Source organism: Tinamus guttatus, unplaced genomic scaffold, assembly GCF_059628265.1.
Source record: "Tinamus guttatus ecotype Peru unplaced genomic scaffold, ASM5962826v1 Tinamus_guttatus_pri_ptg000559l, whole genome shotgun sequence".
Lineage (NCBI taxonomy): Eukaryota > Metazoa > Chordata > Aves > Tinamiformes > Tinamidae > Tinamus > Tinamus guttatus.
In genome coordinates, this window is record NW_028289093.1 from 383,560 (window position 1) to 401,432 (window position 17,873).

General features: G+C 51.3%; 1 pseudogene; it reads left to right on the forward strand.

The window, feature by feature from the left end:
• Window positions 1–13,093: 13,093 nt before the first annotated feature.
• LOC148592552 (uncharacterized) lies at window positions 13,094–16,261 on the forward strand (annotated as a pseudogene).
• The last annotated feature ends 1,612 nt before the right edge of the window (window positions 16,262–17,873 follow it).

Below are 17,873 nucleotides of genomic sequence, written 5' to 3' on the forward strand. Positions count from 1 at the left end.
AGGATGCACCGGACTTAAACAGACAGTGCAGAAAGAGGAGGGGTGAGACTCCTAACAAAGAGACCCACGTTGTCTCTGCGGGGACGCCCGCCGAGTTAGGAGCCTGTCCGCAACCCTCTAATCTGCCAACTCGAGAGAATGTTCAGTCTCAGTGTCCTGCCGATAACCAGTGGAACTCACTAGTGGAGTGCACAGCTACGTGAGGTCGTGCCACTGGACAGAAATTGTGTTTGTGCTGTTTGTGTGTGTGGTCTTTAGATCTTTATTGTGTAATATATATCAGAGAGGGCTAAATAAGCACAACAAGAAAGTCCAGAATTTGAAAGCAGGAAAGCCAGGAATAACTCAGACTACAGCATTCCCCCCAACCTCCCCCGCCCACCCCCCCCACCGATGGAGGACTGGGAGCCGTACTCTGACTTATATCCTTGGACAGAGCTTAGGGGAATACTTAATAATTGATTTAAAAGATTGTTTTTTCACCATACCATTGCATCCTGAGGACCATGACATAGTGGAACATATGAACCAAACGCTGCAAAAGCAGTATATGTTTTAAATTTTGAGATTACCCCAGGATGGCCTAGTCCCTCTGATGGTCAAACACAGGGCTGGGCTAAAGGGAGCCCTGACAGAAGTACAGTCGGGTCCGTGTAAGGTGATGCTGAGAGACTGGAACACGGGAAACTGGACGGGACCCTTGGACTTGGTAACCTGGGGAAAAGGGTATGCTTGTGTCATTACAGATACTGGAACCAGATGGGTGCCAGCAAAAATGGGTGAGACCTTGGCTGGAAGCAGACTCGCATGCATCAAACGTAGCAGGCAAGCAGCTGGTACCCTAACTGTGGAAAGCGTGAGCCTGCAGAAGAACAACATGGGAGGAAGAAGTGTTACTGTTATTATTAGCTGTATATTGTGGCTTTTAGGAGGTAATGTTGCTTTTAACGCTGTTATAGAAGCTGATGCTACTTTTAACACTAATGGATATGTTATGCTTCTTAGGCGTATTGTTAATTATACCCAAATTAAGAGTTGTTGGCTTTGTGGGACAGCAGATCAATTTGATGCACTGGTGTTAGGTATTCCTTTGAGCAACTGGCCAGACCTGAATCCATATAGCCTACTCAATACATCATATCAGTGCACACAGGAGAATGTCGCAATGGAAGGAATGCTCTGAACTCCCGATGCACCTCATGGTCATCTCCAACCCAATCTCGGTGTTTGCCCTCATCATGCAGTGGCAAAAGAAAAAAGGGGGGAAGACTACCTTGTGGTTTTAGAATGGATCTTCTCCTCAGTTCAACCGCACAAGAGCGTGACCCCTCGGTTGGAAGCGGTGGCTCACATGGTCTGCCGTGGGAGAACTCGGGTGCTGGCAGTCTCGGGGGGTGAGCCACCGGCGATCCACCTTCCCCTGCAGGCGGCGGATCTGGAATCGGCCTTGTGGCACTCCACTGCGCTGCAGCTAGCGCTCCTGGAGTTCCCTGGGGAGGTGACTTCGGAAAGGCCTGCAGGAAAGCTTGGCCACTTCCTCACCAGCTATTCGTGGGTAGGAAGACCAAAGTGTGTAGAAAGACCTCTGCGCGATGGCCTCACGGTATTCACGGACGCAAGGAAAACCTCCAGAAGGGCGACCATTACCTAGAAAGGAGAAAGACCTATGGAAGGCCCACACCCTACAAGCAGTGGAAGGTGACTCGTTGCAGATCGGACTCCCTGTACGTCGTCGGAGTAGTACAGCAAATTGAGGATGCTCTTTTGAAAGAAACTCGTAACCAGCAATTGTCCCAGCTGTTTCTACAAATCAAGAGAGCTGTGAGGTGGTGCTCAACGGCGTTCTGTGCCATCCACGTCCGGAGCCATCAATGGACACTGGGTATGGGGAAGGGTAACAATCAGGCTGACCGGTTAGTGAGCTTGGCGCGCGAGCATGGGCCACTGAATCGTTTTGAAATCGCCCATATTGCTCATGAACAGTTCCACACTAATGCCAAGGGCCTGACCCGGATGTATGATATAACTATATTCGATGCCTGCGGAATTGTGCAGGCCTGTCCCCAATGTAGTCATCATGAACCAGGTCTGGGCATTGATGTGAACCCCGGGGGCCTGAAGGCATTAGAGATGTGGGAAAATGGACATCACACATGTACCTGAATTTGGACGCCTCAAGTATGTCCACGTGTCCATAGACACCTACTCTAAGTTTGTGTGGGCCACAGCGCAGACTGGCGAAAGGGCCCTACATGTCTGCAGGCATCTAACCACATGTTTTGCGGTCATGGGCTCGCCCGAGCACATCAAGACAGATAACAGTCCAGCCTGTGTCAGTGAGTCTGTCCGATGCTTTCTGATGAGCTGGGGAGTAAGGCATACCACCGGGCTCCCAAACTCTCCAACTGGTCAGGCACAAACAGGACACTCAAGGATTATTTGCAGAAGTTCAATTCAATAGTGGACCCAAGAGAGTGTTTGGCTAAGGTTCTATTTGTATTAAATCATCTCTGTGTCTTCGGGGACAATGTTGATCCGCCTGTTGTAATCCATGCCACCTGTGTTAATGCAGGCACTCCCACTAAAGAAATGATGGTTAATTATTGTAACCCTAGAATGGGGATCTGGGAGGGCCTTGCCACTGTCATATTCAATGGTCGAGGGCATATGTGTGTTTCTATGCCCACAGGTCTGCTATGGGTTCCCAGCAGATGGACTCGTCCAGCAAAAGGAGTCGCGGACGCGAGGGAGTGTCCTGTCGAAAGGGACATGCAGGACAGCGGTGGACAGCAGCATTGCTGATGTTCTGGGTACTGGGCTTTGGGACAGAAGGGGCTCCAGGGTACCATCCACGGTTGCTTGATCCTCGACAGAACATCTGGGTGACCTTAGCTCGAGAGCTAAATCCCACGCGCTTCTGCGCTAGTCTGGCCACCCCTAGTACCCCCTTTGTAACATGTCTAGTTGGGGTACCTGTGAACGAGACCACATGGAAGTATTTCTGGAATGCAGTAAAGGCAATGCCATTGTTGGGGAATCCCCAAACTTTGAAAAGATTGACAGCACTCGAGAACTTGGCAACGGGAATCAACCATTTCGATCTTTGGAGCCACAACCTGCCTGCAGGGCCTGAACCACAGGAGATAGAGTTATTAGACTCCCTTAATGCTTCTACTTGCCTTTATATTAATGCATCGCAGAAGGGTTGTGCTTCGGGTTATAGTAATAATTGTCGCAGTAGCTCTCAGGCGCCCACCTGGTTGTACACAATCAGCAACGGGAGTAGTTGGGATAAATGGTGTGGCAAGATGTCCCACAATTCCTCACATCCAGGATCCAACCCTGTAACCCCTCGGACGTTGTCTGCAGTATACTTCCTCATATGCGACAACCGGGCTTGGTCCGGAATTCCATCAAGGCCCATAAGGGGTCCATGTACGGTAGGCCAAGTAAGTATGGCTTTGCCCTGGGTCCATCCTAATAGCACCAGTGTCAAAAGAAGAACTTGACAAATGGCGCGTAGCATAACCCAGATGGAGGACTGTAATGACGAAGTCTGCCTATGGTCTAAGTGGGAGGTAATTTTCGCATCCCTCTTCGTACCGGGGGCGGCAGCAGCACGAGCCCACAAAGTCTTGGACACCCTGTCCTGCTGGGTGATTAAACAAGCAAATGTCACCAGTCAGGTCCTCTCTAACCTTGCGCTAGATTTATCACAGGTGCAACACGCAGTGCTATAAAACAGAATGGCCATCGACTTCCTGCTGCTAGCCCACGGGCACGGATGTGAAGATTTTCAAGGGATGTGCTGCATGGACCTACAAGACCACTCTAAGGCAATCCACCAGCAAATCCAACAGCTGATGGAACACACCCAGAAGATAGAGAAAGACGTGGGCTTCTTTGGGCTGGATGGGTTAACTGATTTATTGGGTATTGGTGGGTGGCTGAAATCCTTGCTTAAGACAGGACTGATGCTTTTGATTATTATCACAGGCCCTGGTTCTCATGGGGGACTTCAACTACCCCGACATCAACTGGGAGGACAACACAGCCAGGCACAAACAGTCCTGGAGGTTCCTGCAGAGCGTCGACGATAACTTTTTGACGCAGGTTGTGGAGGAGCCGACGAGGAGAGGTGGGCTACTGGACCTCGTGCTATCAAATAGGGAGGGCCTAGTAGGAGATGTTAAGGTGGGGGGTAGCCTCGGCTGCAGTGACCATGAGTTGGTGGAGTTCAGGATTCAACGAGGAGGAGGCAGGGCTGTAAGTAGCCTTGCGACGATGGACTTCAGGAGGGCCAACTTTAGCCTCTTCAGAGACCTCCTCGGTAGAATCCCATGGGCTAGTGCTCTAGAAGGAAGGGGGGCCCAAGAGAGCTGGTTAGTTTTCAAGCGGCACTTCCTCCACGTCCAGCAACAGTGCATCCCTGTGTGTAGGAAGGGAGGCAGAGGGGGCAGGAGACCTGCGTGGATGAGCCGGGAGCTTGTGGCAATGCTCAAGCAGAAGGCAGCGGTATACAGAATGTGGAAAAAAGGACAGGCTCCCTGGGAGAAATACAGGAACGTAGTTAGGGAGTGCAGAGATGCGACAAGGAAAGCTAAGGCACGTCTGGAAGGCAAGCTGGCAAGGGACGTTAAAAATAACAAAAAAAATTACTTCAAATACATTAACAGCAGAAGGAAGATCAGGGAAAACGTAGGTCCGCTGGCGGACGGGATGGGCACCTTGGTTACAAATAACACAGAAAAAGCAGAGTTGCTCAATGCCTTCTTTGCTTCGGTGTTTACCAAGGGCAGCCCTTTAGAGCCCCAGGCCCTAGAGACAAGAGAAGAAGCTGGTGGAGAGGAAGACTTGCCCTGGATAGAGGAAGATTGGGTCAGAGAGCACCTAAGGAACCTCGATACCCACAACTCCATGGGCCCTGATGGGATGCACCCCAGAGTGCTGCGGGAGCTGGCAGATGCCATAGCTAAGCCGCTCTCCATCATCTTTGAAAGATCCTGGAGAACGGGGGAGGTGCCGGAAGACTGGAAGAAGGCCAATGTCACGCCAGTCTTCAAAAAAGGCAAGAAGGAGGACCCAGGCAACTACAGGCCAGTCAGCCTCACCTCCGTCCCCGGAAAAGTGATGGAACGGCTCATACTGGCTGTTGTCTCCAGGCACATGGAGGACAAGAAGGTGCTCAAGAGTAGTCAGCATGGATTCACCAAGGGGAAATCTTGCCTGACTAACCTGATAGCCTTCTATGATGAAATGACCGGCTGGATAGACGAGGGGAGAGCGGTGGATGTCGTCTATCTCGACTTCACCAAGGCTTTTGACACCGTCCCTCACAACATCCTCCTGGGCAAGCTCCGGAAGTGTGGGATAGATGAGTGGACAGTGAGATGGATTAGGAACTGGCTGGATGGCAGGGCCCAGAGAGTGGTGATCAGCGGTGCAGAGTCTAGTTGGAGGCCTGTGGCTAGTGGGGTCCCCCAGGGGTCAGTCCTTGGTCCAGTCCTGTTCAATTTATTCATCAATGACCTGGATGAAGGCACAGAGTGCTCCCTCAGCAAGTTTGCTGATGACACGAAACTGGGAGGAGTAGCCGATACCCCAGAGGGCTGTGCTGCCATCCAGAGGGACCTGGACAGACTGGACAACTGGGCGGTGAAAAACCTCATGCAATTCAACAAGGCCAAGTGCAAGGTCCTGCACCTGGGGAGGAATAACCCCAGACACCAGTACAGGCTGGGGACTGACCTTGTGGAGAGCAGCTCTGCAGAGAAAGACCTGGGTGTCATGGTGGATGATAAGTTGACCATGAGGCAGCAGTGTGCCCTCGTGGCCAAGAAGGCCAATGGAATCCTGGGCTGCATTAAGAAGAGCATCTCCAGCAGGTCGAGGGAGGTGATCCTGCCCCTCTACTCAGCCCTGGTGAGGCCGCATCTGGAGTATTGTGTCCAGTTCTGAGCCCCACAGTACAAGAGGGATGTGGAGCTGCTGGAGAGAGTCCAGCGCAGGGCCACAAGGATGATCAGGGGCCTGGAACATCTGCCCTACGAGGAGAGGCTGAGGGAGCTGGGCCTGTTCAGCCTGGAGAAGAGAAGGCTGAGAGGGGATCTAATCAGTGTCTATAAGTACCTCAAGGGAGGGAGTGCAGAGGACGGGGATGGTCTCTTTTCAGTGGTGGCCACTGATAGGACTAGAGGAAATGGCCGGAAACTGAAACATCAAAAATTCCATAGGAACTTAAGGAAAAATTTCTTAACAGTGAGGGTGACAGAGCACTGGAACAGGCTGCCCAGAGAGGTTGTAGAGTCTCCTTCTCTGGAGATCTTCAAAACCCGCTTGGATGCAGTCCTGTGCCACGTGCTCTAGGTGTCCCTGCGTATGCAGGGGGGTTGGACTAGATGATCTCTAGAGGTCCCTTCCAACCCTAAGCATTCTATGATTCTATGATTCTATGATTCTATGCTTTTAATCCTAGGCTTATTCAGCTATGCCTTTGCATGCTTAAGGCAAATGCTATCCTCGCATACTCATAAAGCCTGGTTGCTGCAAAAGAAAATAGGAAGACTTATAGAGGAATGGCTTGGAGACCGAGGACACCTTACGGCTCCAGGCGGTCAGCACAACCCCGGCCTTGAAATGATCGAGAGTCCTTGAACTGTCCATCAACAGATCAATAAGGAACGGACGCTGCGCAGCAAGACGTCGGACTCTTCGGCTGGGAAGATTTTGCAGACCAACATGGACTTGGGAATGGGTGCATGTATTAGTAAAATCGGGGCTAATGTTACTAGTTGTTGTATTGTTTATGCTTTGTATTTTTAGCTGTGCTTTTGCATGTATTAGACGTAAGGTATTCTCGCTTACCAGCAAGGCTTGATTAGTGCAAAAGAAAAAAGGGGGAATTGTAGAGAAATGCTGTGCTGAGGATCTGCACCACCTGCGCCTTGCTGATAATGTACAGGGGCATGTTAGCGAATTGTCCTTGGCCGGCTGGGAATGAGGAACTAGCTGGGAAAGAGTAGCTAGCCGTTTCGGGTAAACAACTTTGCAGAGCTGAGAAGAGCCTATGCGGCCGGGACCTAGCAACCCCCCTAGCAACCAATCATAGCTAGCCTGGAAATCCCTCAGATGCTTGTAGGTATAAATATGCGTGCACTTCGGCTAATAAACGGAGCAAGACCTAACCTCATATTGAGTCCGTGCCTTGTAATCCGGCTCAGCTCCCGGAAGGCCTGTGCAGTTGTCCTGCGCTGGTTCCAACACAGCTCATTGCAAATTTATTTATCATTGCTGTTTCATGAGAGTAATATTGCATCCTAAACATAATACGAAAAGCACCAAGCAATATTTGTCTTAAAATTGTGTCTGTGTGATTGTGTTTAAGATTGATCAATACACGTAATTGATGTGACTGTATTTCAATTTTATTTTCCCATTCCAGAAGGAATTTTTGTTATGTTTCTGGTTTATTAGAATGTTTCTGAGAGACCAGAATACACATGGGATTTGTGTTTATGATTATATGATTTTATGATGGAATATGATGGAGCCAAGTAATTCAAACCTTGCTCTAAAATTGGTTAAAAGACATCCAGAAAGGTTAGATGTATATTGCTTCCCAAAGATTATTATTTTATACCTTACTGAAGTGCTTTTCAAAGTGAAAAAACATCATGGAATCACCATGGTTAACTCCAAAAATTCTTAAAAACAGAAAATAAAATACTCCTCATACACGAAGGAACCTTAATTTTCTAAATTTATCTCCTCCAATTAACTGTGGGTTTCTTCTTAAACAGGAACACTCTTAAAATTCCTTGAAATTGAGCATATATCCTCCTTTGAAATTATATATGCATAATGGAAATGTAAAGTTAAAAGAAAGTAAAAAATTTAAAGAAGTGAAAAACAAAAAAGATTTGTGGAATAACATGCAGTAAATGGGAAGCTACAAAACTCTAGATAGAGAGAAGGAAGAACTTATTTTTACTAGCAGTCTAAAAGGACGAGAAAACTAGCAAGAAACTAATGCTTAAAATGAATAATAGCATCAATGGGTATTTTAAATATAGGGAATATAGCAATATTCAAATAAATCAATTGCAGATACTTGCTTCAATGGCCATTTCTGTTCTTTGTTTTCATGCTGGAAAGCAAAAGGCAACTACAGGTTCGAGAAGGCTGACTATGTGACATAAGTTACATAAATAAGGTCCTTGACAATCAGACCAAAATAAATAAATAAATAAAAGATTTTGTATAAAAAAGAACTCAAAAGTGAATTTTAAAAAACACTTAAATAAGCACTGAACTGTGTATAGTCCTCTAATTTGAACTTTCTTGAAAAAAAAATATTTTCTGCATTCAAAAATCATAAATCTCTCAATCATAAATCATCTGTGGAAAAATTGTTCTTATACTTTACATAACAAGCATTAAAATTTTTCTGTGTATGTTCAGAATGCTGTAGTAAATGAAAAAAAAAGTCCTTTTCAGAGTTCACAGCATAAAACAATTTGTGTAGAAATGTATTTGCAAAAGGTAGGGAAAGTACTTTGTATCATAGAATCACTGAATCACAGGATGGTTGCCGCTGGAAGGGACCTCTAGAGATCTTCTAGTCCAACCCCCCTGCACACACAGGGTCACCTAGAGCACGTGGAACAGGACTGCGTCCAAGCGGGTTTTGAAGATCTCCAGAGAAGGAGACTCCACAACCTCTCTGGGCAGCCTGTTCCAGTGCTCTGTCACCCTCACAGGAAAGAATTTTTTCCTTAAGTTCCTGTGGAACTTTTGGTGCTTCAGTTTGTGGCCATTATCTCTAGTTCTGTCGGTGGCCACCACTGAAAAGAGGCCAGCACCATCCTCCTCATTGCCTCCCTTGAGGTACTTGTAGACACTGATTAGATCCCCTCTCAGCCTTCTCTTCTCCAGGCTGAACAGGCCCAGCTCCCTCAGTCTTTCCTCATAGAGCAGATGTTTCAGGCTTCTGATCATCCTTGTAGCCCTGCGCTGGACTCTCTCCAGCAGCTCCACATCCCTCTTGTACTGGAGAGCCCAGACCTGCACACAATACTCCAGGTGCGGCCTCACCAGAGCTGAGTAGAGGGGCAGGATCACCTCCCTCAACCTGCAGGCAACACTCCTCCTGATGCAGGCCAGGATCCCATTGGCCTTCTTGGCCACAAGGGCACACTGCTGCCTCATGGTCAACTTGTTGTCCACCATGACACCCAGGTCCCTCTCTGTAGAGCTGCTCTCCAGAAGGTTGATCCCCAGCCCGTACTGGTGTCTGGGGTTATTCCTCCCTAAGTGCAGGACCTTGTATCCGGCCTTGTTGATTTTCATGAGGTTTTTCACCGCCCAGTTGTCCAGTCTGTCCAGGTCCCTCTGGATGGCGGCACAGCCCTCTGGGGTATCAACTACTCCTCCCAGTTTCATATCATCAGCAAACTTGCTGAGGGAGCACCCTGTGGATGGAGAGTGGCTTAGCTATGACATCCGCCAGCTCACGCAGCACTCTGGGGTGCATCCCATCAGGGTCCATGGATCTATGGATATCAAGTTTCCTTAGGTGCTCTCTGACCCAATCTTCCTCTACCCAGGGCAAGTCTTCCTCTCTCCAGGCTTCTTCTCTTGTCCCTAGGGTCTGGGACTCTAAAGGGCTGCCCTTGGTAAACACCGAAGCAAAGAAGGCGTTCAGCAACTCTACTTTTTCTGTGTTATTCGTAACCAGGGTACCCACCCTGTTCACCAGTGGACCCACGTTTTCCCTGATCTTCCTTTTGCTGTTAATATATTTGAAGAAGTTTTTCTTGCTATTTTTAACATCCCTTGCCAGATTGCGTTCCAAATGTGCCTTCGCTTTCCTTGTCGCATCTCTGCATTCCCTGACTACGTTCCTGTATTTCTCCCAAGGGGCCTGTCCTTTTTTCCACATTCTGTATACTGCCGCCTTCTGCTTGAGCATTGCCACAAGCTCCTTGCTCATCCACGCAGGTCTCCTGCCCCCTCTGCCTCACTTCTTACACACAGGGATGCACTGTTGCTGGGTGTGGAAGAAGTGCCGCTTGAAAACTAACCATCTCTTTTGGACCCCCCTACCTTCTAGAGCTCTAGCCCATGAGATTCTTCCGAGGAGGTCTCTGAAGAGGCTAAAGTTGGCCCTCCCGAAGTCCATCGTTGCAAGGCTACTTACAGCCCTGCCTCCTCCTCATTGCTGGATCCTGAACTCCACCAACTCATGGTCACTGCAGCAGAGGCTACTCCCCACCTTCACATCCCCTACAAGTCCCTCTCAATTTGTTAGCACGAGGTCCAGTAGCCCACCTCTCCTCATTGGCTCCTCCCCAACCTGCGTCAAACACTTGTCATCAACGCACTGCAGGATCCTCCAGGACTGTTTGTGCCTGGCTGTGTTGTCCTTCCAGTTGATGTCGGGGTAGTTGAAGTCCCCCATGAGAACCAGGGCCTGTGACCGTGAGACAACATTCAGCTGACTATAGAAGGCCTCATCAACTTCCTCATCCTGGTCAGGTGAGGAATCCTTAATAATTTTTGTCACTGTATGCAGGACCCTATATAGAAGTTCCCTGTCCCTCTTGTACTGGGGAGCCCAGAACTGCACCCAAGACTCCAGGTACGACCTCACAAGAGCTGAGTAGAGAGGGAGGATCCCCTCCCTCAACCTGCTGGCCACACTCCTCCTCCTAGAGGCAACAATCCCATTCGCCTTTTGGCCACAAGGGCACATTGTTGACTCATTGTTAACTTGTTTTCAGCCAGGACTCCCAAATCGCTCTCCACAGAGCTGCTTTCCAGCAGGTCAACCCCTAATCTGTCCTGGTGTCTGAGGTTATTCCTGCCAAGGTGCAGGACCCTGCACTTGTCCTTGTTGAACCTCAGGAGGTTCCTCTCTGCCCTAATCTCCAACCTGTCTAGGTCTCTCTGAATGGCAGCACAGCCCTGGGGAGTGTCGGCCACTCCTCCCAGTTTGGTGTCGTCTGCAAACTTACTGAGGGTGCACTCTGTGCCCTCGTCCAAGTCATTGATGAACAAGTTGAACAGCACTGGGCCCAGTACTGACCTCTGCAGGATATCACTGGCCACAGGCCTCCAACTAGACTTGGTCCCCTTTATCACGACCCTCTGAGCTCTGTCATCCAGCCAGTCCTCAATTCACCTCACTGTCTATTCATCTAACCCATACTTCCTCAGCTTTCCTATGAGGATCTTATGGGAGACAGTGTCAAAAGTCTTGCTGAAGTCAAGGTAGACAACATCCACGGCTCTCCCATCATCCATCCAGGCAGTCATCCCATCGTAGAAGGCTATCATCAGGTTCGTCAAACCTGACTTTCCCTTGGTGAATCCATTCTGACTACTCTTGATCACCTTCTTTTCCTTTACATGTCTAGAGATGGTCTCTAAGATGAACTGCTCCGTCACCTTTCCAGGAACGGAGGTGAGACTAACTGGCCTACAGTTTCCCAAGTTCTCCCTCTTGCCCTTGAAGACTGGAGTGATATTCATTTCTTCCAGTCCTCTAGCACCTCCCTGGCACTCCATGGCCTCTTGAAGATAATGGAGAGCGGCTGAGCAATAACCTCAGCACTCTTGGGGCCCATCTGGCCTCCCAGCTCCTGTTGGTTGAGTGCGCGCAGGTGACATGGCACCAGAGCACGCAGGGAAAGCACCTCCTGCTCTTTCCTGACACTGTCACCTTCGCCAAATTCAAGTAAGCACAAGGACCTCTGCCCTCCTTGTCCAGACCACTGCCCCTGTCAGCAGCCCCAGGCCCCGCTCCTGCCCACTCCTGCTTCCGCTGGAGCCTTGAGGAGCCCAAAGGCCCTTGGAGGGGCCCCAGCATAAGCCCTTCCTCCAAAGGCCCATGGAGGGGCCCCAGCATAAGCCCTTCCTCCTGGCCTTGCGGCCTGTGCTATGCATGGATGCCCGGGCTCCTCACAAGATCTCGCAGTCCAAATAGCTGCAGACCCCTGTGTGAGTGTGCTGACGCAGCGAGGACGGATGTGCCTGCCCTTGAATGCAGGGTGGTGCCAGAGGAAAGGGGCAGGCTCCTGCATCTGCCATCCTCAATCAGAGCCCCTGGGCACCCTTCACCTCCTGAGGCTCAGGGTGGCTGCCCCAAGGCTCTGCCACGGGCAATGGCTCTGCCCTGGGGAGCAGCTGGGGCTGCCACCACGAGGCCTGTTTCGAGCACCTCCAAGGCACTCCCTGAGCTTCCTCCCACAGACTCGGCGGCTCCTTCCTGCTCGAGCACTGGGTGCCCCAGAGCAAGCTCTGGGTGCTGTGCGGGAAGGAGGAGGCAGCTCATGGAGGGGAAGAGGAGGAGAAGGCTTTTGGCCTGAAATGTGCCAGCAGCCTCCTCCTCATGTGGCTGAGCAAGAGCTGTGTGGTGACATTCTGGTAAGCCTGGGGCCTGCGGAGCTGGGACTCTGCAGAGCAGTGGGAGGAGGAGGAGAATGGGCCCTGAGCCTTCTCTCTCCTCTGGACTGCAGGTCGCAGGAGGTGAAGGAGCTGTGGCTCAGCGCCATGCCCAGGTGAGGCCTGCGGGCAGTGATGCCTCTGCCGGCACTGGGCGTCCAGGCTGCCGGTCCTGCAGAGCTGCTGGGGAGCTGTCGTGGGGTGCAGGGAGCTCCTGGGCAGAGCTGCCCCGGGCCCTGTGCACACGGAGGGGATGCAGGCAGCAGCACCGGGGCCATGCAGAGCGGTGCTGCCCGCGAGCCAGCGCTGCGGGCAGGTCTGCAGGGGAGGGTGGCTGGAGGGGCTGTGCTGCTGTGCGCGCAGTGAGCAGAGAGCCGGGCAGTGACCCAGCTCTGCCCTCGGGGCTGTCCTGTGCCCAGCAGGAGCCCGGGAGACCAGGGGGTCCGCCTCACCCGCTTGGCCTCGTTTGAGCGGCTCCTTAGGGAGGTGATCAGCGTCTACGGTCCCATAAGTGTCCCCGAGCTTCGCGCTGTACTCTGACCGCCCTGGCCTTTGGGAAAGAGCCCTACGGCTCCAGCTGACCCTCTGCTCTCTTGCCCAGTCGGCGTCGCTGAGTGAGCAGACCATCGAGGCGCTGATTTTGGCAGCGATGAGCGGCTGCTCCCACTGCCCTGGCCCTTGTGGGTGCTGCCAACAGGTATCTGTGTTTGCGCAGGGGAGGTGGCAGGGGCCCAAGGGCCAGGGACAGCGGCCACTGCCCAACAGGGCAGCCAGGGGGGAGCTACCCAGGCTGGAGGGAGCCTGGGAGGGCAGCCAGTTCCTGGGGCCACATTTGGGCACCCTGTGCCCAGGAGCTGAAGCCTCTTGGCGCCCAGCAGCCCTGCAAAGCACCCAGGGCCTGTGGCTCAGCCTGGCTCCTGCAGCCCTGGCTGCTCTGGGTGGTTCTGTGACCCGGGGCCGTTTCTTGCAGGCTGGTCCCACACCAGGAGCTGCCGAAGTCCCCAGAGCTCCTCAGGAGGGACTCTGCCCTGCGCCCGGTGAGTGAGCTGGGCAGAACAGCAGGGCAGCCACCCTCCTCCTCAGCGCTCCGCACAGAGCCCAGCGCAGAGCCCTGAGCTGCTCCGCTCTGCAGGCGGCAGCGCTCGGCCCCGCACACACACCCAGGGCCGCTCCTGCTTTTGGAGGCTGGCGCTTGCGTTCCTCTTGCTTGTGGACCTCCCCAGAAGAGGAGGTCAATCCCGTGACTGTTTGCTCCGGAAAGCAGATTGGCCAGCGGGAAGGGCCCAGAGCAACTGGAGCCGCTCATCCGGAGCTGTCTCTTTGGGCAGCCTCTGGACAGGCTCTGTGGGGCAGAGGAGAGCCTGCCCCAGCCAGTCCAGGTAGGGCAGCCGGGCCCCTGGCGACTTGGCCTGCACACGCGCTGCCCTGCAGCAAGGCTCAGCTCCCATCACTAGTGGCCTGTGCGCACCCCAAGAACCCCTCTGCTTCTCCCGGCAGGATCTCCTGGCAATTTTGTACAGGGAGGGACCCGCCACAGAGGGCATTTTCCGTATCGCTGCCAGCGAGAGAGATCGTCGGCAGCTAAAGGAAGCCCTGAATGAGGGAGGCAGCATGGAGCAAGAGAGCAAGCTGGTGCACCTCCTGGCTGCTCTCTTAAAGGTGACCTCTTGTGCCTTTCAGCTCATTCCTGCTCCTTGCTGCCAGCTGCCTACTGCTTGTGCAGTGGTCATGCTCCCCTTGGAGAGCAGGGAGCTCAGAGCCAGCTGCCTCCTAGGGAGCCCAAGTGCTGCACATGCTCCCTCTGGGCTCGGGGCTGATGTCAAAGCCTCATCTCCTCATCTTGGCTTTGCAGGATTTCCTACACAATATCCCATCCACGCTCCTCTCAGTGGCTCTCTATGACAGGTGGATGCTGGCTCTGGCAAAAGCAAACAAGGAGGAACAGATTCAAGAGCTGAAAGACTAAGTGTTGCAGGCAGTGCCAGCGTTCAGGAGTGTCCAGGAGAGCTTGGGGCCTTCTATCCAAGTGGGCAGGCTCCTGCAAAGAGCCATCGTTTCTGTGAGCTAGTGCTGATACTGCCCAGGAGAGCCACAGGCTTTCATGGGCCTTTGCAAAGTTTGCCAGCCCAACATCTGCTGACACCCTCCCCTTTCCTCACGCTGCCCATGTCCTGAAGGGCAGGTGCCTTGCTGAGACGCTTGCCTTTGAGTCAAGATCTTGCCCTTAAGCAGATCTTGCACTTAGGCAAGCTGCTCAGCTGCCATTGGAGCTTTCTCCACAGGACATGTGTCAAGCAGCAAGAGAAAGCAGGGGCCTTGCTCTCTGTGGAGGACGCACCATCTGTTGGAGTTTCCTTGAGACTTCTTGCTCCCAGCAAGAAGAAGCGGGCACTGCTTCCTCACGTCAGGGAGCCTTGTGTTTGTGTTCACGCAGGGTGGCTGAGCAACTGCCACAGGCAAACCACCTCTTGTTGAAGACTTTGCTTGCCGTGCTCAATCACATTAGCCAGAGCGCAGCATGCAACAAGATGACCTCGTGGAACCTGACCATCTGCATTGGGCCCAGCATGCTGGGCCCAGGCCTGGACAGCACAGTGCCACTCCAGCTGCAGGTCGAGATCAACAACAAGGTGTGTGCAGGATGCCACAGAGCTTCCCACGTTGGGCCGCAGCTGAGCCAGGCCCACACACCCCACGGCCTTTGCAAAAGCCACCTGTGCTTGGCAAGGCGCAAGTCAACAGGCAGAGCAGCTCTTAATGCAGCTGTAGTCGTGGAGCTGCAGCTCTGAGGACAGACACCTCAGCGGGGAGCAGCAAACACTGCTGATGCCTTGTGAGCCCTTTGCCCGACGCCCATGGTTTCTGTGTGCAGGTGACAGTGCTTGTGGAGGTCCTCACTGACAACCACAAGGCAATATTCGGGGAGGACACAGCCTTTCCAGGCATCCCCTCTGCGGAGCAATCCTCTGAAGACACTGGCAGCTCCACAGGTATGCGTGCAGAAGGTCCAGTGGCTCACGGCACTGCTTGAATGTGGCAGCACTTGCCAGGACTTGGCAAGGACAGTGCTCACTCCACACAAGGCCTCTCTGGTGTTAAAGCCTTATAGAGCTCACCTTGTTGCAGCATTGCTCACTATGGGCAAAGCCCCCTGCCAAAGCCCCCTTTTCCTGCAGAGAGACACTCAGAAGCAGCTAAGAAGCTCTTTCTGCCCACAGGACACCCAGGGGCTGCTCAGGAAGGTGCTTCGGCCAGCCCCGAGCCTGAGGTTTCATGTGTCCCCCCAGCCTCTGTGATGCAGCAGCAGCAGTTGCAGTTCTGAGGGAGAAGCCCCAGGTGCAGCAGGGCTTATGCAGCTTGCACCTCTGCCCCTCCACTGCTGCCTCTTCAGCAAATCCACCCCAGCACAATGGACAGGAGCTTCTCCGTGCCAGCCCTGTCCATGCAGGAGTGCTCTGAAGGCAGCAGAAGGCACCAGGAGCAGAGCAGCCATGAAGTTAATGTTGGAGCTGGGCAGCAAGAGTTGCGTTTGGATCACGAGGCCTTGGCAAAGGCTCCTGCCATGGTGCCCGCCCGATCCTCCCACATTGCTCCTCCCCAGGCCCCCTCCAGGTGCTCCCTGGACAGCGCCTTGTCTTTCCACCAGTGCCCCTCCACCATGCTGCTGCAGCTGGCCTCCATGCCCTCCTGCTGCTGCTGGGCCCCCCAAAACATCTCAGCAGCCACCAGCCAGGCTCTCGCCCGGCGCGCCTGGGACACGAAGAGCAGAGCGCGGGTGACCATGGGCCTGCATGGAGGAAGCCCTGGGTGTCACTAGGGGCTGAGACCTGTCACACCTGGGCACACTGAGGGGAAAGGAGCAGGAGGAGGAGCTTCTGGAATGTCCCTCAGAGGCAACAAGACATGGAGATTGTAACCCCTGCAGCTGTAACCAAAAAGGTAACCACTGTGGTCTGCTGCTGGAAACATCTCAGCATGGAGATATTTCAGACTCCCATCTTGGAGTCCAAAAGGAAAGGAAAAAGCAGAAATGAAGAGCAAAGGAGAGGAAACAGAGAAGAAAAAAAAAAAAAAAAAAGGAGGAAAACTAATGGGATGAAATAAAAAAGAGGAAATAGACGGAAAAAGAAAAAAGAAAAAGAGGAAAGAGACTCAGATGAGGGAAACGTCCAAAGTAGGGAGAAAGTAACAGCAAAGCAGCTGAAAGAAGACAAGGAGTCCCAAAGTAAAGCAAGGGAAGAATGCCACCAGGAAAGAAAAAAAGAGAAATGCAAATAAAATGCCAAAGAGGTGGACAAAGAACAAAAAGGAAAGAAGAAAGAAGAAAAAAGGAATGTGGAGAGGGAAGAAGAAAGAAAAATAAAAAAAAATGAAATGGAGACATAAAGGAAAGAAAAAAGGGAAATGAAGCCAAGAGGAAACAATCCCAAGGGAAATCAAAGAAGCACCAAGCTAGCAAACAAAAGGAAGCAAACAGGAAAGTGAAAAAGGAGGAAAGAAAGAATGGCAAACACGAAGCAAAGTGACAAGGAGAAAAAGAAATGGCAAGAATGTGGCAAGAAAATGAGAAATGGAATAAGGGAAAATAAACAAAGGAAGGAAGACAGGAGGAAAGAGAAATGTAAGAAAAAGCAAAGAGAAATATCTGGGGGAAAAAAAAGGGGAATGGAAAAAAAAGAGAGAGAAAGGCAAGAAAAAGAAAATGAGATCAAATGGGAAAGGCAGAAGCACCCAAACAAAAACAAACAACCCAAAAAAAATAAAAAAAGAGAGAGACAGAAAAGAAACAGGAATGAAAAAGTAAAGAAAGAAAAACCTGGAAAGTCAAAGAAAAGAAGACGACGGTAAAAATGGGACATATAGCAAAGAAAACAAGGGAACAAAGGCAAGGGAAACCATCATAAAGGGAAAGCAAGCAAGCAAGCAAGCATCAAGAGGAAAGCAACCAGGAACTAGAATAGCCAGAAAAGAAAGAAAGCATAATGAAAAGAAAAATGGATCTGAGAAAGAAAAAAAAGAAAAAAGAAAAAAGAAAAGAGAGAGAGAAAAGAAAGAATTGCAAGCAGAAACAAAGTGACAAAGTGAAAAAAAAAAGATGGAAGGATACAAATAAGAGAAAGTATAAAGAAAAATTCTGTGACAGAAAAGCAGCAAAAGAAAAAAAAAAGAGAGAGAAAAGAAGAAGAAAAAGAGAAAAAAACATGGAAGAAAGAGGCAACACCAAAAAAGGGAAGAGACAGAAAGGAAACAGGAGTGGAACAGTAAGGAAATGGAAACCTGTAAAGTAGAAGAAAAGGAGAAGAAAATAAAAATGGAGACAGACAGGGAAGAAAAAAAGGAAACTAAAGCAAGGGAAATGAACCCTTTGCTTTCCAAAGAGAAAGGAAATGAGCAAGCAAGCCAGCAAAGAAGCAAAACGAAAGCAATCA